This window comes from Gopherus evgoodei, chromosome 11, assembly GCF_007399415.2.
Source record: "Gopherus evgoodei ecotype Sinaloan lineage chromosome 11, rGopEvg1_v1.p, whole genome shotgun sequence".
In the NCBI taxonomy this organism is placed as follows: domain Eukaryota; kingdom Metazoa; phylum Chordata; order Testudines; family Testudinidae; genus Gopherus; species Gopherus evgoodei.
Window position 1 is genome coordinate 5,877,975 of NC_044332.1, and position 27,050 is coordinate 5,905,024.

Here is a 27,050-nt window from a genome sequence, read left to right on the forward strand (position 1 = left end):
TCTTCCAAATTATTTCGCATCAGAAGTGAGAAGGATTTGGATAGACTCCTATGGGAAGCTCTTGAACTGTTGCCCAAACCTCAAACCCAGTGCTGTAAGTCAGACACGTGGTTGAGATTTTAGCTGCCCAACTTGGATTTAAAGACTTTTTACTCATTGAGGAAATGGATACTTGGAAGCAATTTTAGTCAATGATTTCTGGGAACTGGACTAGCCTCTTTTTCTCCATCCCGTCCCGAAGGCTTTGCTGCACCACTCCCAAGGAGACAGTTCTCTGTGAAAAAAAAGGGCAGCCACTTTGGCAACCAGTGAGATTTGGTCTGCCAGCCTCCAGAACAGCAGGGGCAAGGCCCAGCAGGCTGAAATGAAAGGAGTTGCCTGCTGTCAGCAAGGCAGTTCTTGGCTAGACCCAGACGAGTGAGGAAGGATGCTCCCTAGGCTACAGCCAAAGGAACCAGGTTGGGCCCATTGCTGGGTGCAATCAGTGGCAGACGTTCATGGGGGACCCTGCTGACCAAAACCTGGAGAGGGAATTTAGTCTAATAAGGCAAAAAACTGTTTTGTTAACTGGCCCCAAAGGGCAAGGAACTCCTTCCATTTTGAGTTTGTTGTCCCCGAGAAGGGGTTTTGGTCCATGTGGCCAAGCCAGGAACCACAGAACAGCTGACAGCCTGCAGGGGGTGCTGAGAGCCGAAGAGAGTGATAGTTTTAGCATGCCCCTAGCTTCAAGGTTATAATGACCTTTCATTTATGTTTCGCCATCCATGAAAATACCCCACTAGCTTTACTGGGTAACAGTGACCCTGGTCAGGCTGGCTGTGAGGATCCAACCCAGGACACGTGGATCTAAAAGCTGCCTCTCCGAGCTCGGTGACAATAGAACACTGTATGCATAAGAGAACCAATAGATGGCGACAAAGTGCCACTTTGGTTTAGCATGAGTTGCACTTGCACAAACTACTGCATGGACAAAATCGTGTCCTTACATTTCAGAGATGCATTGCTGGGGGGATGGAAGCTGTGCCCACACCTGTGGGGTGGGAGTCATCTTCCTGTGTAGAGCAGGATGTAAGGTCAGGCAGGCACTAGGGAAGTGAACATAACGTGAAAAATAGCTACCATTTCCCTATTCACCCTAACAAAATAGGTTAGAACAGAGAGAAAAATGTCACTGGGTACTAATGTTCTCTAGTGCCCACAGTATCTTGATTAGATAGGATTAGTTTGGTTTTAATCTTCTACTCCTACCTCATGAACGGACTCTAGCTCAAGGGCTTTTAGTATCACCAGCCTCAAGTGTTCAAAAATCCTGAATCAGTCTCTCCCACCCCCAGATCATCATATTGGTTTAAACTGTATGTGGTTAGAAATTGGGGGGCAAACTTTTTATTTGCCTTCTACTTTTATTCTCATGACTCCAGGAATGGGAGCTTTAAGAAAAGCACAAGATTAATAAAAATCAGAAGAGTTGGCTCCCAGTATAGATGCATCCTACATCTGTGTGAAGCAGGGCCTCCGTGATGTGACTTACATGATCTGGACATGAAAATGCAGTCAGGCCCCACAGGCCAGGAGAATTTTTATAAAAATGGTCCTGTATTTGCCTGCTGGTCTTGGAGCCTCGAGGGTTAGTAACTTTAAGCTGCAAAGAAAAGCTGGTAATCCCTCCTCCTCCTTTTTAAAAAATACAGAAGCCTTTATCCTATGAACCCCATGAATGGGAGTTTTAAGAAAAGTCCCACCTATCTCTGCCAACTCTCGATTTTATCTAATCTTAAAAAGAAAAGTGATATTGACTTCAGAGGTCAGGCTCACCTTGTCTCTCAATCATTACCAGGTAACATCTGTATTAAGAGACTGGAGTTTAATATTTACCCTATTAAAACCTGGCTAAAGGCCATGAAAGCTCTTGGTCTTTGCTACCCAGTATCCCCGTTCAGAAGACTATTTAAAATGAAGAATATACGATAACTCTATCCAGATGAAGCAGCTGAAATTACTGCTTGCAATCATTTGTCTAAATCTGTTCTCAGGTAGACATCCCAGTAAAGAGGCTGTCCTGATTAAATGCTTTGCCATTAAGTGGAGCAGACTGTGCAAATAACTCTGAAAATTATCGTGTGTAGAAATCATGGAAAAAACCATGACAGACAAATGGATTTATCTGCCAGTCTGATTCATTGAATTCAAGGGTTTTCCACTGTGAAAATAAATATATTGTTATCCGGCTGGTGAGAGCTTCTGTATCCAGGCAGCTATTGCACTGGGCTTCCTTGCTTTCGCCCTAGAGACACCATCTCCTAGCATGTTCAGTTCACCTTAGTGGTTGTAATTCACATGCCAATACCCAGCAGAGAAAAAACAACTCTGCAGTCTTGATTTTCCTTGAAGGTTAAGATGCAGGCTTAAGATCACTATGTAAATTCAGCCATGGCACTAGCCATGGGCGGCAATTTAGAAAGGCCGCTAAGCTTGTGTGTGTCCTAAGATTATTCCTGCCAAGCCAGAGCATTAGAGTGAGGAACAGAAGTCTCTCCCATCTGGCTAAACACTGGCTTCTGGTCTCTTTTCAAATGCCCATTAGACTTATTGATGGGGTGGTGGGATAGGGGTCAAATCTCATGAGAAAGCTAGGCTGAATTATATCAGCTGAGGATCTGGCCCTACATGTTCAAAACAAAGCTAACAACTTGTGGAAGGCCACATGGAGGTGATCCACAGTTCCCACTGCAATGCGTGGCTTCAATTTGAATCTCAGCCATGAGGCTGTATTGGCAAGCAGTGGATTTTTATCCAAGGGATATACGGAAGAATTTAGACAATCTCCTGTAGTGCTCCAAGCAGATTCCAAAGAGAAAACCAATGCTTTGTTGAAGTATTCCTTTTGCCCTCTACTTTTCCTCTCCTCCAAAAAAATATACTGGTCAACCTGAGCAGAGATTCCAAAGGGGCATCTGCTATAGCTCCTAATGAAAGGGGGAGGGATAGATCAGTGGTTTTAGCATTGGCCTACTAAGCCCAGGGTTATGAGTCCCATCCTTGAGGGGGCCATTTAGGGATCTGGGGCAAAAATCTGCTTGGGGATTGGTCCTGCTTTGAGCAGGGGGTTGGACTAGATGACCTCCTGAGGTCCCTTCCTGATATTCTATAATTCTATAAGGAATTTAATCCCTTAGTAATTGGAGATGGAAACTCACATCTCCTGTACCTGACCAGACACAAGCCTCCTTGCCAAGATTCCAGCTCTCTTAGAGGAACTAGAGCACTGACAAAGATACACAACACCACAGTGTAAGCAACAAGGCCTGGTTCCTCAGCTGCCAGACCTGGATGCAGCTCTGACTTCGACAGAGCTATGCTGATGTTACATCTGCCGGGAAGCAGGCCCCCTGATAGCAATTTTTTTTATGCTGTCCGCCAATGTAGACCAGTAAAGTCACTCAAATCTGAGGCCTGTGTTTTAACAAGCATCAGCTGATATTGGAAACCTGGATATCTGTTTCAGCATCTTATACTCTTTCCCCCACCAGCTCTGTTTAGGCTCGGCCTTCAGTCTCAATCACATCTGGAGAATTGCTTGGTTTTTCAAATGTAAATAACTCCCCCTGTGCTGTTCTAATTGTAAAGGACACCACCCTGACCACAGGATTCATGCCACGCAGCCGAAAGCCGATGAAATACTATGAACTGGAGAAGTGACACTGGATTATAGGTCTACTCTTTCTTTGAACTGTGATTTCTGTCTTCGCATTTCTTGAGGAAGCCGTGACCTCTCAGTGTGCCATCACCACTTAATGATCTTTCAGTATAATCACATTCAGAGGTGCCTCATCTGAAGCCATCTGTGGTATGAAATAAAAATATGAACTTCTCTAGCATTGGCAGCTTGAAGCAGTTTCATCCAAGATCTAGTCTAAATACAGAAGTTGCACCTAGTTAAAAATCAGCTTAACTGACTGGTATAAAACCCAGTGATATTTTAAAAATCAGTTTAAATTGTGATCAGACAATACCTCACCTTACCAGCACACACTGACCAACGTTACCGAGTTTAGCTTTTATATTGATTTATATAAAGCAGGCCAACTGCATGTGGACACTCCATTTGATTATATCGGTTTAGCTGGTGCCTGTAAACTTACCCGTGCAAGCTAAGCTATCCTAATCCAGTTTGTAACCGATATGAGTGTCCACATGTGAGTTTGCCACAGTTTAACCGGTGTGATGCCTGCACGTAGATGAGGCCTAAGGGAGTGTAGAGAGGAGAAAGCTGGGAGAAGGATTAAAGGAAAACAGTCTGGACTAGACCAGTGGTTCTCAACCTATATTGTTAAGGCTACAATTTAGTCACGGGTATTTTTAGTAAAAGTCATGGACAGATCACGGGCAATAAACAAAAATTCACAGCCTGGGACCTGTCCATGACTTTTACTAAAAATGCCTGTGATTAAATGCTTGAGGACAGGAGGGGGACGGGCACTGTTGGGAGGAGCGCCCGGGGCCAGTGGCACCAGTTGCCGAGGGCCGCGGACGGTGGCTGCTCCTGCCAATCAGCGGGAGACCGCTGCCTGGGGCCATGGACCGCAGCTGCTCTGGCTGGCCGCCCGGGGACTGCTGCTAGTGCCGCCCGAGCAGTTGCTGGTGTGGCTGTCCCCGGGGCTGCTCCAGCACCAGGAGGCCATCTGAGCAGCTAGCCCTGCAGCCAGCTGCTTGGGTGGCCCTGAAATCAGCCACACTGGCCACTGCAGAAGTCACGGAGGTCACCGCAAAATCATGGAATCCATGACTTCCACAATCTCCATAACAGACCTGAAGCCCTTACTACTGTGGTCCTGAGAATGTCACATGGGCTGCAGCTGTGTGCTGATTGGGCCACAAGCAGCCCACGGGCCGCAGATTGAAGACCACTGGACTAGACTGTGGTAGCAGTAGCTACGGCTGCCCCGGTAGCTAGTGCAGAAGGGAACCTCATCAGTAGCACTGGCTGTGGGTAAACAGAGCCAGATCCTACATTGACACGTACTCTGTGCAACTGCATACAAGTCAATACGCTGTAAGTAGAAGCAGGACTTTTGCCCTCTGTCGACAGAAGAGACATGCCAGCAGAGTGCTGCTGAGACCACAGGAGCAGCAACTGTGAAGCCCTGTAATAGGCCGTGGCATGCACTTGCACATCCCAGGCTTCATGCAGTGCAGAATGCAGGTGAGACCCTCAGGCCCTGCCTCCTGCCAGTGTGGAATGACAGCTCCCCTGCTTTTGCTCAGAGTGAGCGCCGAGAGTCTGAACTCCCTTCGTAGATGGAGGAGGGAGAAGGGTTCTCTGCGCTCACACTTTGCCTCCCCTTGTCCAGCTGCACGGAAGCAGCAGGACAGAATCTGGCTCTAAAGGCAGTGAGACTGGAGAGAAATCTCATGTGCTGGTTAATTTACTTTGTAAGTTGTCAACGTCTATTAGGTTTTCCTATTATGATGTCGAGCCATTTACTTCCCCAGCATCATTCCTTGGTGGGGAGGAGTCATGCCCTTGGCCCCAGGGCACAGTGTGGTAGCTGTGTAGTGTCACCGGGCTTGGAGTACTTCCTCCCAATACCCAGAGGCCTGTGCAGCTGTAGGCGGCTCCACCTACCAGCAGAGTTCTACAGATGTAACTAAGGGCAGAATTTGGCCCTACACATGTTCTGCGTTAGTGATGTGTAGTATATGTTTCATTATCTGAATGAATGCAGGGAACTTGGATGGTTTCTGCTATGTGCATTCAAACCAGGGGTTAGCTGTTCTCCACTCTGGCAGATGCTATAGCTCATCTGCATTCAGTTGGTCACAGCAACCCGCTGTCATGCACAGTTCTGCCTTTAATTTCACTTTTTCCATGCTGTCAGCAGTTGGAGACACTTGAGCCAGAGGCTTGGCTAAACCCTAGAATATCTTCTGCAGTGCTCTATAAACATTCATAGAATCACAGAATATTAGGGCTGGAAGGGACCTCAGGAGGTATCTAGTCCAACCCCCTGCTCAAAGCAGGACCAATCCCCAACTAAATCATCCCAGCCAGGGCTTTGTCAAACCTGACCTTAAAAACCTCTAAGGAAGGAGATTCCACCACCTCCCCAGGGAACCCATTCCAGTGCTTCACCACCCTCCTATTTTTTCCTAATATCCAACCTAAACCTCCCCTACTCCCTCCATGATGCCAACTTCTGGTAACTCTTGTTCTACGCTTGCTATCCAAGTGAGAATTAAACTGCACACAACTCCAGTGTCTTCCTCTCACTCTTTGCTAACTCCAGAGCCTTGTGATAATACAACCCCATTCCAAACCTCTTATACTTGGCGAATATTCCGTGGTGGCTGTTACCATACAACTACTAATATAGGGAGATACTCATTTTACTCTGGAGCCCTGTAGTTCATCAGATGGTATCAAGCAGTTGCGGATTTAGTCTAGTATCCACTCACTGAGAATGACTGGTATTGGGTGTTTTCAGAAAAAAAGTGTAAAGATAACCCTGCAGTAGGCAGTTGTGGGCTAATTTTTTCCACCAAGGAAAAAGTCCTCCTAATTTCCAGTAAGTAGAGAGATTGACTTAAGCTTTGAAGTTTGAGAGTTTATATCCCTGAAAAACCTGTAACTTTAAAAAAATATTTACTGTTATAACCCTGGATATTCTTGTTTTCCATATAATCCTTTTCTAAATCCTGCTAAGCTCTTGGTTTCAATATCTTGCAGTAATGAATTTGCCAAACTAATTACACACTGTGTTTAAAAATATTTTTGTGTCTTGAATTTGCCTTCTATTCCTTCCTACTCTTTTTCTCTTAGCCAGTTTTTGACTGACAGGGCTCTGCCTCTCAAAATAGAACTGCTTTCTCTAGTGAAAGCATTGGAAATGGATTATCAACTGGTTGTCCGGTGTATTCAATTAGATGGAACATGTGGGCTAATGCTGCTAACGTAACCCAATCACTGTCCAATATTAAACAGTGTTAAACAAGGTCCAGGGTTTGGTATATAGAGACCTCAGCCTGTTTAGTTCCATGACAAACAAATCATTAAAAATCCTTGTCACTTTTCTTTAAAGACAAAGTATTTGAAATGCAAAGTATCAAATAAGGTTTGAATGTTAACATCCTGTGTTCCCTTTCCCTGTAGTTGCAGAGCATTTTTAGAAGGAAAATAGCCCTTGATTGACAGTCTCTGAGACAGTATCAAAGATGACAATAACTGTCCTTTTAGGGAAAAGAGAGGAAGTCAGTAGAGATAGGTGGGAGCTGCTGTTAAACCCTGATCCAGTTTCATCCCAGGTGGTGGTCAGGATTCAGCTAGAGCTTGTAGAGGTGGTGGTGTCATCTGGGTCCCTCTTTCTGGGCTGGTCTGGCCAGGACATATCTCAGGATAAGGATGAGGAAGGCCCAGAATCCCAGGAGATGGTGGGGGTGATAGCCATGATGGTGAAGCTCACTTCAGTAGCCAATTTTTCTTCCAAACACCTGTCTTTAAGGATTAAAAAGGAAATGCAGAATAGCCCATCCCCTTCACTGTTTTGTCCACCAATATGATCTTGTTTCCACTACTTTTAGTACACTGATTTCTGAATTGTCATGTTTACCAAGCACGATCTTAACACAGTCCTTGAGTTATAGCAGGAAGACCGAACGAGTCCAAACAAAAAGGCCTTCTGTCTTCCCTTTGTACCTTTTCCCTTCAACAGTTGTTGTTATAGGTTATTGTATCATCTTATGAACATTCACATACTTCTTTCAGCTGAGCCCACAACTAGGGTAAATTTGTAGGCCCAATTATTACCACAGTCCTACATCTGCTATTATAGAACTGTTTGAAAAAATGGGAAAACAGTTTTATGAAGAAGAAAATTTGAAATTTTTGAAGTTGTTTCCATTTTGCAGGGTCTGAAATGCACCCGATTTTTATACTTTTTTTAAAGAATATTTTATCAATAGCTCGATCAAACATATTTGAAATCATTATCTACACTTTTGTTTAGCCAAAAACTTGGTTTGAGTTTTGGTAAATGAAGGAGACAGATGACTTTAATTAAACATTTTGATTAAAATATCCAACAATTATGGAAATTTACCTCTCTCTCCCCCTGCCCCCTAATTGACAATGTTGATGATACTCACAATTTTTGGAAAAATTGTTTCAGGCCATATTTTTACAAAAGGAGAATTTTTGAGTAGCTGTTCTAGTCTCTTGACATGGTCAAAGAATTGATAGGTTTGTACAGGACCTAGCAGAGATAAAAGAGAATGGGGGTCGGACACTAAGCTATGTCTGTTGGAGTTTTTCCAACAAGGTTATGATGGACTGTGTGTGTCCAACTGGGATTTCTGTGACACTGTTCTTACCACCCAAGCGATGCAAAGGAACTACCCCATAATATTGACACTGGCACAGTGTCAGGTTTTTGTATCTTTGCATAAGATTGTATCACCAGAAAACAAACTTAAAATATGAAAGAATGACCCAGTGTAGGCTTTTCACTCTATCAACAAGTGAGACCCCCTCCATTGTGTATCCTGAACTTATTTCTCGTCCTCTGCAGCACTGATGGTCTATCACCTCCTCTCAATGAAAACATGAACTTCTATCAGCGTGCCCCACTTTCAGTGATGCAGCTCAGAAGATACATTTAGAGAGCTCTGTTCTACTTAGAACCCTCTGCACTCAGCTGTAGATCGCTATCTCAAAATCTTTAAGTGTGAGGGTTTCGTCATGCAGCTGTCATTGACACTAGTGCCAGGAGAGTGACTAAACCCATAGACCCTGTTTTGAAATGTTTACTATTAACGTAATCCTACTTCTTCCTGCCGATCTGTCAGACGGTTTTTATGCTTTCGTGAACCGCTGTGGGTGGGAGCAGATGAGACTTAGGAAAGAAAAAATGGTTTGGTCATTTATGATGTATGTTGTTTAAGTGCCTTTGGTACTGTTGGAAACACCCTGGAAGACAAGTCCCTAATAGAAGGAGCTTACAGTTTAAGAGTCCAATCCTGCAAATTCTCTGCTTGTGGAACTCATTCCTTTAAAAATCTCCTTGCTACTCATATAGTTATATTGGGCCCCGGAGCTCAACTGAGAGCCCTGAACTGAAATCAGAGGCCCAGGGTGCTCTGTACTGTACAAACACACCAAGACAGTCCATGCCCCCAAAGAATTTACAATCTAAATTGACAAGACCAGCGAAGGGTGGGAGGAGAAAACTGACTTGACCATGGTAAGTTCGGGGCTAAGCCGGGAATAGAACCCAGGTCTTATAACTCCTAGTCACTGGACTATGCTACCTTATGATTTTTTTTAAAAAAATCTACTGACAAGTAACAACACATAAAATTCCTAGAACTGAAAGATTTCAACGAAGTATTTTTCTCTGTCTTGTTTACTTTGTTGACAGTATAGGACAGTATTTTGTCTGCAGGTTGTTTCAGTTTTCCCTGTATCTAGTCTCAGTTCCTTATTTGTGGGCAGGGGCAGTTTTCCCCAAGAAGCAGCCAAGACATCTCTTTTAAAAGTAGGAAAATGTGATTGTAAACTTACAAAGATAATTGGTAGGGGCAGGATGAGAATCTGAAACGACTTCTAACTTACTTTTAAAAAAACCCGCCATCCTGATTGGCTGTTGATGCTTGTCCTGTTAATAGGAGTTCCATGCTGTGAGGGGGTTGCAGGACTGAGGTTCTAAATCACAGCTTTGGTTCTCTCATTCTTGGCTTGGCTTTAGCTGTCGTACGGACCAAGGCTCAGATCCTCAAAGGTATTTAGGTTCTTAATTTCCATAGAAGTTAAGACTAACAAAGGGTGGGAAGGGAAACTGAAGTCCAAGGAAGCTAGGAATCCCAATATATTTGAAGATCTGGGCTGCAGTCCCCATTTGGGGGATAAAATATAAAAGGCTACAAAGTCATCTGTTCTGATGTCAGTCTCTGGCCTATAGTCAATGCGAGCAGGAAGCATTAAAAGCCATAGAGATTGTTGTCTAGTAAAAAGATGAGTACAAAGTGGCTGTATCTAGTGAGAATAGTGCCATTTATAAGATCAGTACCACAGGCATCTACTTCAATGAGCATTCTTCATTCATTTCCCTTTCAAAAGCAATACTCATCAAAATTTCTCTGACCAATTTTTTCCTTCATGTAAAACTATCAAGTTTTATTAACTCTGCGTCTAAAGGTATCGGTAAGGAATGCATATTGAGAGACTAGCAATCAAAGCACAATGGTGCTTTGAGTTGTCTGTCAAGATTTGACAAGATTAAGCCTTCCGAGCTCAATCAGCAGAAGAATATTTGAGAGGCACTGAATTTGAAACACCTGTAGCCCATTGCTAAACAATACTGACATTTCTATGCGTCATGCTGCCCACTCTTTTACCCAGATTAAATACAGGAAATAAAGTCCAGGCTATTGTGTATACAAGCATAATCCTCCATCCAGAAGTATTTACAAGGTTCAGTGGTGGCCTACCTTTCACCGAAATAATTCTGCTAGAAAGATCTAGTGAACAATCTGAATAAAAAGCCTATTTTTCAAATACAAGCGTTTATTCACCAAAGTGATAAACCGTAACATTGTGGGGTTATTTCCTTTACCAATATAGCATTTTCCTTTCTCTGACTGGCAAAAGGTATCAGGGTTTTAGAAAGCAAGCTTAGGGATGTTTTAAAACATAGCCATTCTTTCAAGTCCATTCCTCTTCTGTTTCAACAAAACACTATTGTGCATTACTCATGAGGCATATTCTGGAACTAGTTCATATTAATCATCCTATTTGTTTTCCTTGTGGTGCCATAGCTTTGTTCTGCTAACTAGTTTAAAAGGTTTCAGAGTAGCAGCTGTGTTAATCTATAGCCACAAAAAGAACAGGAGTCCTTGTGGCACCTTAGAGACTAACAAATTTGAGCATAAGCTTTTGTGGGTTAAAACCCACTTCACTGGATGCATGCAGTGGAAAATACAGTAGGAAGATACATATATATATATATATATACACAGAGAACATGAAACAATGGGTGTTACCATATACACTCGCATGAGAGTGATCAGTTAAGGTGAGCTATACCAGCAGGAGAGAAAAACAATTTTTTTTTATAGTAGTAATCAAAATGGCCCATTTCCAGCAGTTGACAAGAAGGTGTGAAGAACTGTAGGGGAGAAAAATAAACATGAGGAAATAGTTTTACTTTGTGTAATGACCCATCTCTCCCAGTCTTTATTCAAGCCTAATTTAATGGTGTCCAGTTTGCAAATTAATTCCAACTCAGCAGTCTTTCATTGCAGTTCTCCAACACCACATTCTACAAGCCATTACCCTCTGATCCTATTGAGGATTACCAAAAGAAACTACACCATCTGCTCAAGAAACTCTCTGAAAAAGCACAAGAGCAAATCTGCACAGACACACCCCTAGAACCCTGAGCAGGGGTATTCTGCCTGCTATCTAAGATCCATAAACCTGGAAATCCTGGACGCCACATCATCTTAGCCATTGGCACCCTGACAGCAGGATTGTCTGGATATGTAGACTCCCTCCTCAGGCCCTATGGTACCAGCACTCCTAGCTATCTTTGAGACACCACTGACTTCCTGAGGAAACTACAGTCCATTGGTGATCTTCCTGAAAACACCATCCTAGCCACTATGGACGTAGAAGCCCTCTAAACCAACATTCCACACAAAGATTGACTACAAGCCATCAGGAACAGTATCCCCAATAATGTCATGGCAAACTTGGTGGCTGACCTTTGTAACTTTGTCCTCACCCATAACTGTTTCACATTTGGGGACAATGTGTACCTTCAAATCAGCAGCACTGCTATGGGTACCTGCATGGCTCCACAGTATGCTGACATTTTTATGTCTGACTTAGAACAACGCTTCCTCAGCTCTTGCCCCCTAATGCCCCTACTCTACTTGGGCTACACTGATGACATCTTCATCATCTGGACCCATGGAAAAGAAGCCCTTGAGGAATTCCTCCAGAATTTCAACAATTTCCATCCCACCATCAACCTCAGCCTGGACCAGTCCACAGAAGAGATCCACTTCCTGGACACTACAGTACTAATAAATGATGGACACATAAACACCACCCTATACTGGAAACCTACTGACACTATACTTACGTACATGCCTCCAGCTTCCATCCAGACCACACCACACAATCCATTGTCTACAGCCAAGCTCTAAGATACAACCACATTTGCTCCAACTCCTCAGACAGAGACAAACACCTACAAGATCTTTATCAAGCATTCTTACAACTACAATACCCACCTGCTGAAGTGAAGAAACAGATTGACAGAGCCAGAAGAGTACCCAGAAGTCACCTACTACAGGACAGGCCCAACAAAGAAAGTAACAGAACACCACTAGCCGTCACCTTCAGCCCCCAACTAAAACCTCTCCAGCGCATCATCAAGGATCTATAACCTATCCTGATGGACGACCCATCACTCTCACAGATCTTGGGAGACAGGCCAGTCCTTGCTTACAGACAGCCCACCAACCTGAAGCAAATACTCACCAGCAACCACACACCACACAACAAAAACACTAATCCAGGAACCTATCCTTGCAACAAAGCCCATTGCCAACTCTGTCCACATATCTATTCAGGGGACACCATCATAGGACCTAATCACATCAGCCACACTATCAGAGGCTCATTCACCTAAACATCTACCAATGTGATATATGCCATCATGTGCCAGCAATGCCCCTCTGCTATGTAGATTGGCCAAACTGGACAGTCTCTGCGTAAAAGAATAAATGGACACAAATCAGATATCAAGAATTATAACATTCAAAACCAGTCGGAGAACACTTCAATCTCCCTGGCCACTCGATTACAGACCTAAAAGTCGCAATATTACAAAAGAAAAACTTCAAAAACAGACTCCAACGAGAGACTGCTGAATTAGAATTAATTTGCGAAGTGGACACCATTAAATTAGGCTTGAATAAAGACTGGGAGTGGATGGGTCAATACACAAAGTAAATCTATTTCCCCATGTTTATCTTTCCCCCCTCCAGTTCCTCACATCTTCTTGTCAACTGCTGGAAATGGGCCATTTTGATTACCACTACAAATTTTTTCCCCTTCTCCTGCTGGTAACAACTCACCTTAACTGATCACTCTTGTTATAGTGTGTATGGTAACACCTATTGTTTCATGTTCTCTGTGTATATATATCTTCCTACTGTATTTTCCACTGCATGCATCCGATGAAGTGGGCTGTAGCCCACAAAAGCTTATGCTCAAAAACATTTGTTAGTCTCTAAGGTGCCACGAATACTCCTGTTCTTTTTGAAGTTAAAAGGGAACATTCCAAGATATTAGTTGTGGAAACTGCAAAGCTGAATCAACCCCAAGGCATTATGCAAGAGCAGCGAACTTTCGGTTATATTCAGCAAGCTTTCGGTCTGCAACTCTACTGGGAATCAGCCTGTGCTTTTTAACCAGAAAATGACAAGATATTAAATGGCATGGCAGCAGCCTGGCTAAGTCAAAAGGGGCAGTGTTGAGTGCTAGTGTGCTCCTAAGCTAGGAGCAAGGGGGCAGGGATCTGCTATTTGATTCTATGGCCCCATAAGGGATGACACCATAGTAGGGATATTCTGGGAGACAGCAAGAGTTGTGAAGCAGGCTCCAGCTAAGGGCAAAAACTATCCACTTCCAAGGAAAAACCTATGTAAATTAGAAGTGACTCTGAGTTCCACCCTATGGAATTCTGGATGCAGGGGGACTTGTGGCCCTTTGGCATGGGACGTGACCCAGGATCTGCAAAGATCTCAAAGACACCCAGCAGACCCCAACACCACCCACATGCCCACTGTTTCCTCTTCTCCTAGCCCCATGTCTGACCTCGGATTCCATTGTGTAGATGGGAGCGCTTGCCGTGGGAACAATAATCAATCTTTCTAATCTCTCTGTTGTGAACTCAATGCATCAAATGGACTCATCACGAGAAGAAAACTTTGGCTGGATAAATTGGCTAACATAAGAGCTGCTGTAATACCCAGCCCCGCACCCAGAATTTAAGGTGAACCTCAGCTGACCTGGTTCTGAAGACAGTAACATTTTTAATATTTCCCTTGCTATTTTCATTCACTTCTGGGTCTAACCAGGAGCCAATATGGGAATTATGGACCGCAACAAAAGAAGCTATTCTTCCTTTCTGTTCAACTTCCTACACCAGGCACACCACTATGGTATTCAGCAAGACAGAGAGAAGAAGAACAAGCATCTGTATCTCTGAAATTTCCAGAACTGTAGGTAAGAACTGAAAGATTCTTATACGTTGGGTGACATCTCTAGATTTTTTAAATCTCATTCTGAGGATTTAACTGAACTCGTTAAGTTTTCCCTTCAATACAGTGAGATCCAGCTAATGAAAACATACAGTGGCAAGTGGAATTTAGCCTTTGACCTCTTCAAAGACCCAGTACAGCTGTGACATACAAGTTTTATTTTGCTTTTCTGACCAGAAAATTTGCAAGAGTGTATCAGGCAAAAGGTGACTGTCTTTTGCCTTAGCACAGATTATATAAATAGATAAATATTTAGGACCTAATCCAGAGACCAATGAAAGTTAGTAGAAAGACTCCCATTGTCACTAATGGGTTCTGAAACAAACCTTTGCACTCTAGTAGCATACAGAATAAACTTTCCCTTACTTGGTTACATAAAATTTTCCACTTATACCACATCTCCTGTAGGTTCTGAGCTGGAAATTTTAGGCATTTATGGATTTTTGGCTTAAAGTTATTTTAGAAAAAGATTAGCTTGGCATTCAGTCTAACAAATTCTTGCGTACTACATCATGGAATGATGTTACACTGGACTATTTTTTTATTGTCATTTATTCAATTGGGGAAATTGAGAAGCTTCTATACTGTCTCCCTCTTTTGTGAGCCACTGCACTGAGCCCGTAGTTTATGCTGTAGCCAGCTTTCCATTATAAGACTAATTTTAATCCTCTTCTAACTCTGTTTGGACAAAACCTTTCTGTGAAATTCCCTCTGGCTGGTGTTCTGCTAGAGGATTATTTTGTAAGAGAGCTTTTGAATGATCAGAAAAGGCACTTTAGGTATGAGAGTTTGGACAATTTGTGGTACCGTATTTCACTTTTACAAACATGTGCTTTTTAGTTTTATATAGATCTTTTGCAGCATCATATCAACTTTGGGATTTTATACTGCTGTCCTGTCACCTTAGTATCTGGGCATCTCCCACGGAAAATCAGTAGCTAAATCTTTAGAGAAGGAGTCCATGGATTCTCTGTCTCTTCTTCCTTGTCAGAGGCAACTCAGCTTGCAGTAGGGTAGATTGTTTTGTTATGGGGATGGTTGCTTCTGGAGGTTTGGTAGAAGGGATGTCAGTGAATGTCCTTTTTCGGGTAGCAAGACCTCTTCACTGAGAAAAGTTCTGCAGCACTTCTTAAAGAGCCAAGTTCTAGATTTGCCAAATCTCCTCTGGAAATTTGTTCCCTAGCCAGATTCCCTTGAACAAGAGAGCTTTGGTTGTGGGCTTTTGTTTTTGTTATATCTAGAAAAAAACCTTATTCTACAAACTCCACCTACAAACTCCACCTACAAACTCAAGGCTCCACAAGTACCTCAACTCTACTTTTGCTTTGTGAATCCAATTGCTAGAGCTATTGTGTTCTGAGACTGAATTGACTTTGTTTAGGGCTTGAGCTGCTCAAAAAATTTCCATCAGAACTATTCCATGAACAGTGTCTGCTTTCTGCAAAAAAGGACTCTTGATTTTTATGAAAGGAAAAAAATACTTTGGCTGAAAAAGAAATACTTCAACTTAGATACGCTGCTGCTGTGCCTCATGGGAGTTGTAGTTTGATTTAACACATTCTTCTCTATGGGCTGGGAACCCTGGCTGGACTACATCTCCCATGATGCACCTTGGCTGTGGACTCCCATGATTAATTGCTTTCTCTAGCCAAGAGCCTGCTCTTCTAGGAGAATGGCAATTCCATGAGGCATTTCCAAATCATATCTTTTTAGTAGCTGAATTATCACCACACAATCAAAAATTGCCATGGAAGAAACTCTACCACACCCTCCCAACCACCTTTGCTCATGGCATCTCTGATATAGTTTCTGGTGGCTGCCATTCAGTGCTCCAGAATATCAGCTTTCACTAAAACAAAAGTCAAGGGAAGGTGGGATTTCTGTGCTTTGGAAAAGCTCATTTCCTTCTGTGGCTATTGCTAGGAGTCCTGCCTGGGTTGCCTTTTTACCACTCGAATTGCACCAATCTGTTAAACTTGATCAGTTATAAGGCAACATGTACCTTCTAGGTGTTAGATGTCAGAATTTAAGCATATGAGACTCAAGAGCTCATCTGGTGCAAATGTCAGAGCTCCAGTGTCTTCAAAGGGGCTACATGGATTTACACCAGCGGAAGGTCTGACCCACAGGCTAATCTGTGTTTGACATGCTAAAAATGAATCTTGTGTCCTAAGGGCTGGAGTCTGCACTGATACACAAATTAATGCGGGTTGCACAGAGTGGATGTTAGGGCTGGAGTTGGAGTTTAGTGTCTGTATATTCCTCTCATACCCCGATGCTTTCATCTTCTTGCCATGGTTGTGGATTTACATGATGTGTGAAGACAGGCAGTTTGGAGGTGATGGGGGGGGACAAAAATCCCTTCGGCTTGCCAAGAGGGTTACTGTCTAGTAATAAATCTAGCAGAGGAATGCCTATGCCGCTCTGCTCTTTTCATGCCTTTGCATGCCACCCTTTAAGTGGAACGTGAGCTGAACATCTGCACAAATAGTATTTAAAAAGATTTGCCTATAAATATTTTTCTTTGAAACTTCTTGAAAGGCTTTAGTTCCCCAGTTGTCCTCGCTAAAAGATGCTATTGACTTGACAGGCTCTCCACAAATGAAGCGTTTAATGACTGTCATGCGAACATCAATAAAAGGGCATTCTTACTGGTGGTGTATTCTCAGCTTAATGCGTGGGCAGTTACACGTGTAACTTCCTGGATACTGATTTGAGGTTTGAGCAGGTCTGCAGTAGAAAGTAGAGATTAGGAAAGCATTCCATTCTCACAGGGTATATCACTGTGTATGTTAGAGTAGTGCCCGAGAGCCCCTACTGGGAGCGGGGCCCCTGTCGCGCTACAGACACATAACAACAAAGACAGTCCCTGCACCAGAGACCTTGGAATAGTTGATCAATTCATTCTGGGGCCTTAACTCATGTACGGTGAGGTTCTGCCACCTTACTTACATTTACTAAGCCCTTATAACCAATACCCCTACTTGCAACATAAGGGGCTCTTTAGCATAATTGGAAGAAGAGCATTACAGCCTATATGCAGTAGTACAGCATAATAAGAGGGGAAGGATAGCTCAGTGGCTTGACCATTGGCCTGCTAAATCTAGAGCTGTGAGTTCAATCCTCAAGGGGGCTACTTAGGGTTCTCAGGCAAAATCCATATTTGGCCCTGAAGGTAGGGGGCTGGACTCAATGACCTTTCAGGATCCCTTCCAGCACTATGAGACAGATATATCTCCATGTATTATTATTATTTCCTTCAGGCGCAGGGGAGTTCTCTTTGATGCTCTCTTGACTCACTAAGCTACGTCTGCCCTACACATCTGTTGACACAGCTCTCTCAGTCAGGGGAGTGATCTCTGACCACCCTAAGTGTGCTGACAGACACTCCTAGTGTAAATACTGCTATACTCGCAAAACTGCACGTCTACTGGTAAAACTTGTTTGGTTTGGGGGGTGGCGGAATAAGCTATACAGGGGAAAACATAGGCTTTGATCATGTAAGTGGTGTCCATGCTAGGAACACATTGCTGGTTTTGTATAGCTATACTGGCAAAGAACCTCTAGTGTAGACAGGGGCTAACGCTGTGAAAAGTTGGAACTCAGAGCAGATAAAACATTACCTTTGAGCCAAGTTGCAATGCACTCAGTTTCAGCAAGGGCAAGTGAGTGAGAGGTACCCAGTTGTGGGCCCTTCCCCATCTGTAGCTGTGTGGCCGGGCTGCCGAGGCCTATGTCTTTGTTCAGCAATTACCTCAGCTGCCAGTCCCTGTCCTGGGACAGAGTCCACGTCTCGACCACACTCAAGCATGAAAGAGATGACATGGGGAAGAGCTGCCACTTACGCCTTGGCTTTTCAACTCCAGGCTTCTCTCCCAGCTACTAATCAAGTGGGGGTTGCAGGGCAGGAGAGGATGTACTGACCGACAGCTTTTACCCTTGGATGATGGAATCCACCTGGGCAAAGCAATCTTCACCAGGTGAAGATCAAGAGGAGGACACAGGCATCCCATGATAACATGGATTTAAAAAAAAAAAAATCTATGCTGGGAGATCAGCCATCTTCCTCTTTCAGCCTCTATCACAGCTCTGCAGGGTGACTGCAGCTCTGAGCACCAAGGAGAGATGGAGACCAGAAGCTTATTAGGAAAGAGCTCTGTTCGCCTTATGTAACAAAACATGAAGGCAGGATTAATGCTGTTTAATAAAGAAATTCAGGCATAGGGAATAATGGAACTAATACACAGTAATGGCTTTTCTGACCAGTTTTTGCTGCACTGCACAAGCTACTCAATCTGTTTGCAGAACAAAACAGCCTGGAACCATTTTGCAAGAAAAGACCCTAGTCTGAGCCACATGAGTCCTGCTCCAGTGTATAGGTTCCTCTATCAGATTACTAATTTGGTTTTCAAAGGGGATTACCTGCTAAGCAGTAGCTCTTTATTCAGAAGGAAGATAAACAAATGAAGTAGGCAAGACATTTGCATTTTCAATGTGTTATAATAAACCGTAATGGAAAAAGCTGGAGGATTTTTTTTATAAGCTACTTAAGGGGTGCATATGCATGGTTTCCTGTGCCCAAACCTTTAACATAAAAAGCAGACCACAGCTGTTACTGTTCAGCCTGGAAAACTTGCTGACAGACTGTACCTGTGGCGCTGATTCTGATTGTTGTATTTAGGCTCATCCTAAACCTTCAACGCCACACACTGCTCCTTGGGCTTCATGTCAGTGTACAGCTCTTAGCTGCATGAAGCATTCCATTCCCTTCACTAAGAGTTTGTCTGGCCTCTTCAGGATAGGGTGACCAGACGTCCCGATAAAATCGGGACCATCCTGATTTTGAGGAGTTTGTCCTGTGTCCGACCAGAGTATGGTCAGGATGCCATTTGTCCCGATATTTTGTTTCCTGGTCTTCGGCGGCAATTCGGCAGAGAGTTCTTCAGTCACGGACGGTCTTTGGCGATATTTCGGCAGTGGGTGCTTCTGTCTTTGGTGGCAAGGTTTATTACCCGCTGCTGAAATACCGCCGAAGACCATCCGCGAATGAAGGACTCTCCGCCGAATTGCCGCAGAACTCCCGGCTGGGTGAGTGTGAAACCCCACCCCACCTCGCCCCCCCGTGGCAGTCCCGATATTTTCCCCTTAACATCTGGTCACCCTACTTCAGGATGGGGTCTGGAGTTGGGAAATCCAGGTTCCTCTGTACAGGAGCAAGGATCCAGGACACATTTTGATAATTGAAGTGGACTGGATTGTAGGGATTCAATGGGAATCCCATTGAGCGCCTCTCTGCATCTCTAGGCTCCTAAATATCTTTAAAAAATTGGCCCTATGTGACTTGCCCACAAGGAAGTCCGTGGCGGAGCAAGGAAGTAAACTTGGCTAACAGCCTAGCCACTAGACCATTTCTCCTCTCTATTTTGAAAGGATCACTTTGCGTCACCAAAAGCTTGATATTTGTGTTATTGGGTGGTGCAAAGGGGAGTGGAAGCTGGCAGCCAAGCACTTTAGATGATCATTAATAAGGGTAAAAATGTGCATCCAACACATCATTACACCCTTTGGAAATACAGCAAATACTGCAGGGAGCGTACATGCTGGTAGAATGGTGCAGCAGTTATCCATGCCTATGGAGTGATGCTATGTCCTGCACCCAGTTTGCTGATGAGCGGCAATGCGAGGAGATACTCCTGAGGAAAATACAGATCCTGACAAGCACTAAGTTACCTCAGAGCAAGGATTCTCCTGAATTGGACATTGGAAAAGCAAAGAAAAGCTTCTGGGTGCTCTGGCCCCAAACCTGCCAAAAAACATGTAGGCACATGTTTCACTAATGAATTCCCAGGCCAGAGGAGCTAGAGTGCTCAACTAGTCTGCCTTCCTGTATAACACAGGCCCCAGGCCTTCCCCAAGATAACCCTAGAGCATATCATCGAGAAGAACCTCTGTTCTTGATTTGAAATGGTCAGTGATGGACATGCCACCATCCCTCTTGGCAAGTTGGTCCAATGGTTAATTACTCTCACTGTTAAGAACGTACACCTTCCTTCCATGCACAATTTGTCTAGCTTCAACTTCCAGCCACCGGATCATGTTATACCTTTATCTGCTAGATTGAAGAGCCAATTATTAAACATTTGTCCCCATGTAGATACTTCTATGCTCTAATCAAGTCACCTCTTCACCTTCTGATTGTTAAGCTGACTAGATGGAGCTCCTTGATTCTGTCACTGTAAGGCATGTTTTCTAATCCTTTAATCATGGCTCTTTGCTGAATCCTCTTCAATGTTATCACCATTTTTCTTGAAACATGAGCATCAGAACTAGATCAGTGTTCCAGCAGCAGTCACACCGGTGCCAAATGCAGAAGTAACATAATCTCTCTACTCCTACTGAAGATTCCCCTGTTTATTCATCCCAGAATCACATTAGCCCTTTTGGCCACAGTGTCACACTGGGAGCACATCCGAGCTCTCCAACTCAATGGAATTCTTAACTTGCTGAAAGTTAAGCTTGCGGCTGAGTGCAGTGCTGGACTGAGGCCTGTAAATCGGAGGCGACTTTGGAAGACTGAACTGAACACAAGCTATCCAGACTCAAAAGAGATGCAGCAGACAACTGAATTTGCCTCCTAGAGCACTGGGACAAGTTAAGGACAAATTATTGGCTTTGGTTTCTTTATCTTTTTTGCCACAGTCATAACACTGAGCAAACCTGGGACAGAAAGATTTGGATTAGTATGGAAGGATATAGGCTTCTTTTCAATGCCTTCAGTCTGTTAATTTTTTGAGAATCATTAGAAGTGGATTAAAACACAAAAGAAAAGGGTGAAATCCTGAATGACATATGCTCATTCCTCAGGCGGAGTATCAGGAGCAGTGCTGACAAAGTAACATCTCTTCATGTGATGTTATATAGATAAAAATCGTCTGTCTCCTCTGGTATGCATCAGCTTTCCAATTAGTGAATAGAACTGGAGGTTGAGAGTTTAGACTGGTTCTGACCTGTTTTAATTAAGGCATTTTTTAATATAACCTCTGCTTCAGGTCATCTGATAAAACTAATCTTGCTGTAATGCCTAACCTTCTTAACCTTCCATTGTTACTTGTGCAGTTTAATGGCCATTTTAAAGAAACATTACTCCATAAATTAGATGCCAGGTACTGAAGAACAAAAACAGCTGTAAATTAAAATGCTTTTAAGGGATAATTGGATGTGTCTTGAAAATCAGCTCCCAGCTGACTTTCCTGGCTCGCCCATTAAAAACATTAATGCTTACATTTCTCTTGGTAATGCTGTCCATAAGCAAGCAGATGGATTGAGAAATAGATTCAGAAGGGGGTCTTCCTACAACTGAACCCACTTATGATGTTGGTTAAGCAATCAAGTGTTTCATCTGCATGTGTAGTAACTTGCTGAAAATGATGAACCAATTCAAACAAACCTAAGCAACGTGAGTTTGTATTATGAGCACCTGCTTCTTGCTTTTTTTAACGAGTCTTTTAATATAAGGTAACTCCCAGCTTCTAGGAAAGCTACACATTTACAGGCCTGTTTGCCTGGATAAGGTCATCCAGCCATCAGATTGGTACACGCAGATATTACGCTGGTTTTCGATGGCTTAGCCAACACAATACATAAGGGCAATATTGAAATGACCCTTATGTGTCACTACAGGCAGGGCGATCGATTGATTATTGAGGCATTAATAGAAGAAATGCAGGGACTGTCTAGTTTTGAGAGCACTTTTATAACGTTCACTTAGCCAAAGGAGGGAGTCTGTATTGTTCTTAATATTTCCTGTAAAGGAAATGGAATGCTAAGTGATTCCAGAAACCACAACAGTTCATGAAAAGCACATGCAATGCCATATACAGTTTTTGGTTCTCTCAACCAAAGCAGCTGAAATATTTTCGTTGGCTGTCGAACATTTTTGAATGATCAAGCTAGTTAAATTGTGGGGAAAATACAGTACTTTGATGGAGAGGAAGAAAGAAAGATCCTGTCAATGATTTAAAAAAAAAATCAATACCTCAGTGTGATTTGACCTGGATTCGGAAATATAGGCTGGGATTATCGAAAGTGCTCACACTGCTCAGCACTGGTCTAATGCTGCTCCCACTGAAGCCAAAGGTGACTGCCATTGACTTTAATGGGAGCAGAGTTAAGCCAGTTTTTGAAAATCCCATTCATATAGTAAGTGCCTTTGAAAATGTTGCCTGTTGGGCCTACGTTTCAACACTGACCTGTCATGCCCAAAACACACTGTTGCAATGTAATTGTTAGATAGCCAAGAACCAGTGTTGGGATTTCTCTAGACACCTCGGCTCCCAAGAACTCGGCTCAAATCCAGATTTGTCATTCAGGTATTTTAACTGGCATGCACTAGGACCACACAGAGTGGGTACAGGATATACCACAAATCCAAAGAATAAAAATATTGATTACTTTATATACAAATTTAACCCCATACTGGCACATGCATCTTCCTTTCTACATCCAATCATGCACTTTTGATTGGTTATTTTCAGGAACAAGCCCTGAAAATAATGTGCCACATATACACAATATGCTCCTTCTATTTGTTGTTTCCTCCCTGTCTGCTTCCACACATTCTTAGCCATTGATGCTGACACAATTATTTCTAGCATCTGTTTTTACACAGCTTGTCTCTTCCCTCATCCGCGGCTGCTGGAGCTCACTCATGCCAAGTGAGGCTGACACAATGTGTCTACAAATCAGAGTTAGACATCCAAGTGTCATCATCTGGGCTCACAAATATTTGCTGGTATAGGCCAGTGAGCATCAAAATAAAATAAAATAAAATAAAATGAAAAAAAAGCAGGGAAGAGTCTTCCAAGGGCAGGTAAGTATGCCCCGTGGTCTGTGATGGGATGTTAGATCTTGTGGGATCTGAGTTACTACAGAGAATTCTTTCCTGGGTGCTGGCTGATGAGTCTTGCCCACACGCTAAGGGTTTAGCTGATCACCATATTTGGGGTCAGGAAGGAACTTTCCTCTAGGGCAGATTGGCAGAGGCCCTGGAGGTTTTTCGCCTTCCTCTGAAGCATGGAGCACAGGTCTCTTGCTGGAAGATTCTCTGCACCTTGAGGTCTTCAACCCACAATTTAAGGACTTCAATAACTCAGAGATAGGTTAGGGGTTTGTTACAGGAGTGGGTGGATGAGATTCTGTGGCCAGCATTGTGCAGAGGTCGGACTAGATGATCATAATGGTCCCTTCTGACCTTAAAGTCTATGAGTCTCTCATCTTCTCAACTAGCATCCCAGGTATTTTTTCTTTATCTATAAAGCACTAAGTGGTCTGGGTCCCTTGTGCAACACTGCATTAACTGTGATCAGCTGAGGTTCTAGAGTTATTGTCTCCCTTAGTTTAGGGCTGGATTCATCAAGGTGTTTAAGCAGGTGCCTGCCTAAAGCTTCAACTCAGGCATGTGCTTGAGAACCTTGCTGAACCGAGGAGATTTAAACAGAAGGGGACAAATGGCAGGGCCTTCTTCTTGAAGGACCATTGACTGTGGATTCCACTTTCTGTTGGTCTAGCAAAGCCTAGATGGAGCAGCCTTTTGGGCACGTGGTGATATTTTCCCAGGCAGGCTGAACTGAGGTTTTGAAGTGGAGGGAGAAGTAGTTTATTCCGGTGGGTAAAGAGTAAATTCTGTGGGATGTTTATCTGACTTCTTTATGTTTACACCAATTGTGCAGTGCCTACATCCGCCAATAAGTTTAAATGAATTAATAATAAACAGTAGAGCCTGCCTGATCTGTTCAGGACTAATATTCATTATTCATTCAGCCCATCCTGATTTTCCTTTAATGTGTTCATTATTTGTAAATATTTGCCAAATACTTTGTCTAAAAATTGTCTCTTCCCTAGAGTGTGGGGATGCAAACTTTCATGACATGATTTAATTTACTAATATATTTTGTCTTCAGTAAAAAGTTTTTGCTATCCATTCTAAGTGTGTTTCTCCACAATTAGGGAATCCCATAAAAATGACTTTTTGGGGGTATGTGATACAATGACTACCTCTGTGCAACACCACAATGACCCTGCTATTCAGCAGGAGTAAATCAGAGTAGGGAGAGAGGTAAAATTAACTTTGCATGCAGCACAGGTGATACCATTATTGGAAGACAGTACTCAGGTCTGGTGTTTGCATTTCAGAAAGGATCTCTCAAAATTAAAACGGGCTTGGAAAAGAGCCACAAGGATGCTCCATGTTTGGATGGTATATCTTATGAGAAGCCTGAAGGAACTCTTATTTGTGGTAACTTGCCTAAAAGAAAGTTCAGATGTTACTTTGATCACTCTATAAGTACCTACATAGGGAGAAAAGAGTTGATAATAGAGGCTCTTTAATCTAGCAGAAAAAGGCATAACAACTTCCAATGGCTAGAAGTTTGTCAGAAAAATGTAAAATGGATATAAAATGCAAATTTTTAACAGAGAACGTAATTAACCCTTGGAATAGCTCACCGGGAGATGTGGTAAACTATTCATCACTTGAAATCTCTAAATCAGGATTCAGCATCTGTCTCTAAGAGATGTGGTTGGACTAGACCACAAGTCATTAAATTTGATGCAGGAATTAGTGGGTGAAATCTACGGCTCGTGTTACATGGGAGGCCAGACTAGTTGACCACAGTGGTGCCTTCTGGCTTTAGAATCTATGAATAAAGCCAGGCTGTTTTATACAAGCTGGGAATCTGTCCCAAAGGGAAAATTCCTTGCTGGGCCCCAATTAATTCCACCCCCATTCCTGTGCACCTCTTAATTTCGAGGTCTTCAGTGGTGCATAGGCCTCATGCTGGCCCTCTGCGCTGGGAGGGAATCTCACCCTTAAAGAATGCTTTGTATTCTCAAGACAATATCCCTAATTCCCCATCAAGTCTGCTCCTGGATAGAGCAGCGGTATTGTGCTTCCTAACTTGATTAGAGTTACCACCGTGACCCTCGATGATATATGATCGTGTCTTAACTCATTATGTCATGTCAGCCAACACTGTGTTTATTAATAGGATCGGATCTGATGCGGTGGCAGCTGCTTTGAAATTAAAACAAGAAAGTTGTTTGTGCACCAGGGAGCACATCTGTTTTGTGGCATAATTCAGATTAACTTCAGGGAATATGCTACACGTCCGTGTCTTCAACAGTGACACAAAACGCAGAGAAAACCAGACATTGGAAGCTTTTGTGAAGACTCAGCACTGAGAACAGCTTAAATGTTTTTTTTTAACTGGTAATGTCCCATTTCAACCAATTTGATCTAATTCTCTGTCATACTGATTGTAATTCCATAAAGAACTCAGTACCATAGTGGTATCTGCTCCAACCTAGGTGAAGAGATTAGCTTTCCACCTTTCCCCTGGGTGCCTGGCTTGAAATTCAAACTGATGGTGTCAAAACCTTCCTGTGAGAACACACAGAGAAGCTGTGCTTGTGCTGTGTGGCGCATATCGGAGCAGATTAATCCCCTTACAAGACTCCCTAGTGCAGAGCTTATTTATTAACTCTATGCAAAGGACCAGGATTTGCAGCTGTTCTCTGTGTGCCAAGTTCCTAGTGAAAGCTGTGCATATGTATCCAAGGGCAGAATTTGACCCTAAAGGTACGGCTGCGCTGCAGTTAGAGCTGTAACTGCAGCCTGTGTAGACATACTGAGCTAGCTAGTTCAAAGAGCAATAGCAGTGAAGCTGCGGCAGCATGGACCAGCCAGTCGAATAGGTACCCAGGGTCCCAAGCAGGATTGGACAGCCCATTCTGCTGTGCCATTCAAGGTAGATACACCCAAGCTTGCTTTGATCTATATACACATGCTGAAATCACACTTCTGATTGCACTGTAGACATACCCTAAGAGAAGCAAACACAATCAATTTAGCAGACAAGTTTGGAGCAGAAGGGAAGGATGCATGGCACATCTCTGCCCTACACCCATATTATACAGTCAGTGCAGTCAATCCCTCTCTGCCAAGTTCATGGAGTTTCAGCAGGTAATATGGAGGCAGCAATACTGTTTCTATTAAAAACTGATGATCTATTGAAAGCACGTCCACAAAGCCACGTGGGAACAATTGACTGAATCACAATGGCCCACTAAACATCAAGATTTCTTCCAGACCTAAACTATGAAATAAACAATAGGCTGGCTATTGCATGAGCAGCCTGTTAGCTAAAACAAGAATTTTAAAAGCTAAGGTCCTCATTGCATCCTTCCAACAAGTGACTGTTTTAAGGGTCATTCAGACAAAACCTTTCAGAACTATAGGAGAGAACATTTACATTACAAACAGAGACAAAATCTAGTGCCTGACAGAACAACAGTAAAGGTATTGTTAATGATAAATATTAATAAAATAGGATTAGAGAGCACCATTTGTGTACCCACAACTTTACAAACAAGCTAAAAGATATGGTGTGTCTCCTGAAGAACTTTAAATTTAACCCACCCTGATATAGTATAGAACAAGGCAAGGGCATATTCTTACTATATGTAGTACGATAATGCCTAGAGTCCCCAGTTGAGCTGACACTGTACAAATGTTCCCTGCTCCAAAGCACGGCCATCTAAATAGAAGACAAAGAAAGGAGCGGTATTATTGTTCCCATTTTACAGACGGGGAGCTGAAGCAGACAGAAGAGACAGAAATCACACAGAAGGCCTGTGGCAGAAAGAGGAACTAAACTGAATCCATA

The 27,050-nt window shown here is 43.1% G+C and overlaps 1 long non-coding RNA gene across 3 annotated transcripts in view; it reads right to left on the minus strand.

Moving 5' to 3' along the window:
• LOC115660067 overlaps nt 1-27,050 on the minus strand; it is a 77,127-nt gene that overhangs the window by 42,270 nt on the left and 7,807 nt on the right. For all 3 annotated transcript variants that reach the window (XR_004002726.1, XR_004002724.1, XR_004002725.1), the window contains one exon: nt 26,843-26,921. This is a non-coding gene — a long non-coding RNA (uncharacterized LOC115660067). The remainder of the gene's footprint in view (nt 1-26,842; nt 26,922-27,050) is intronic.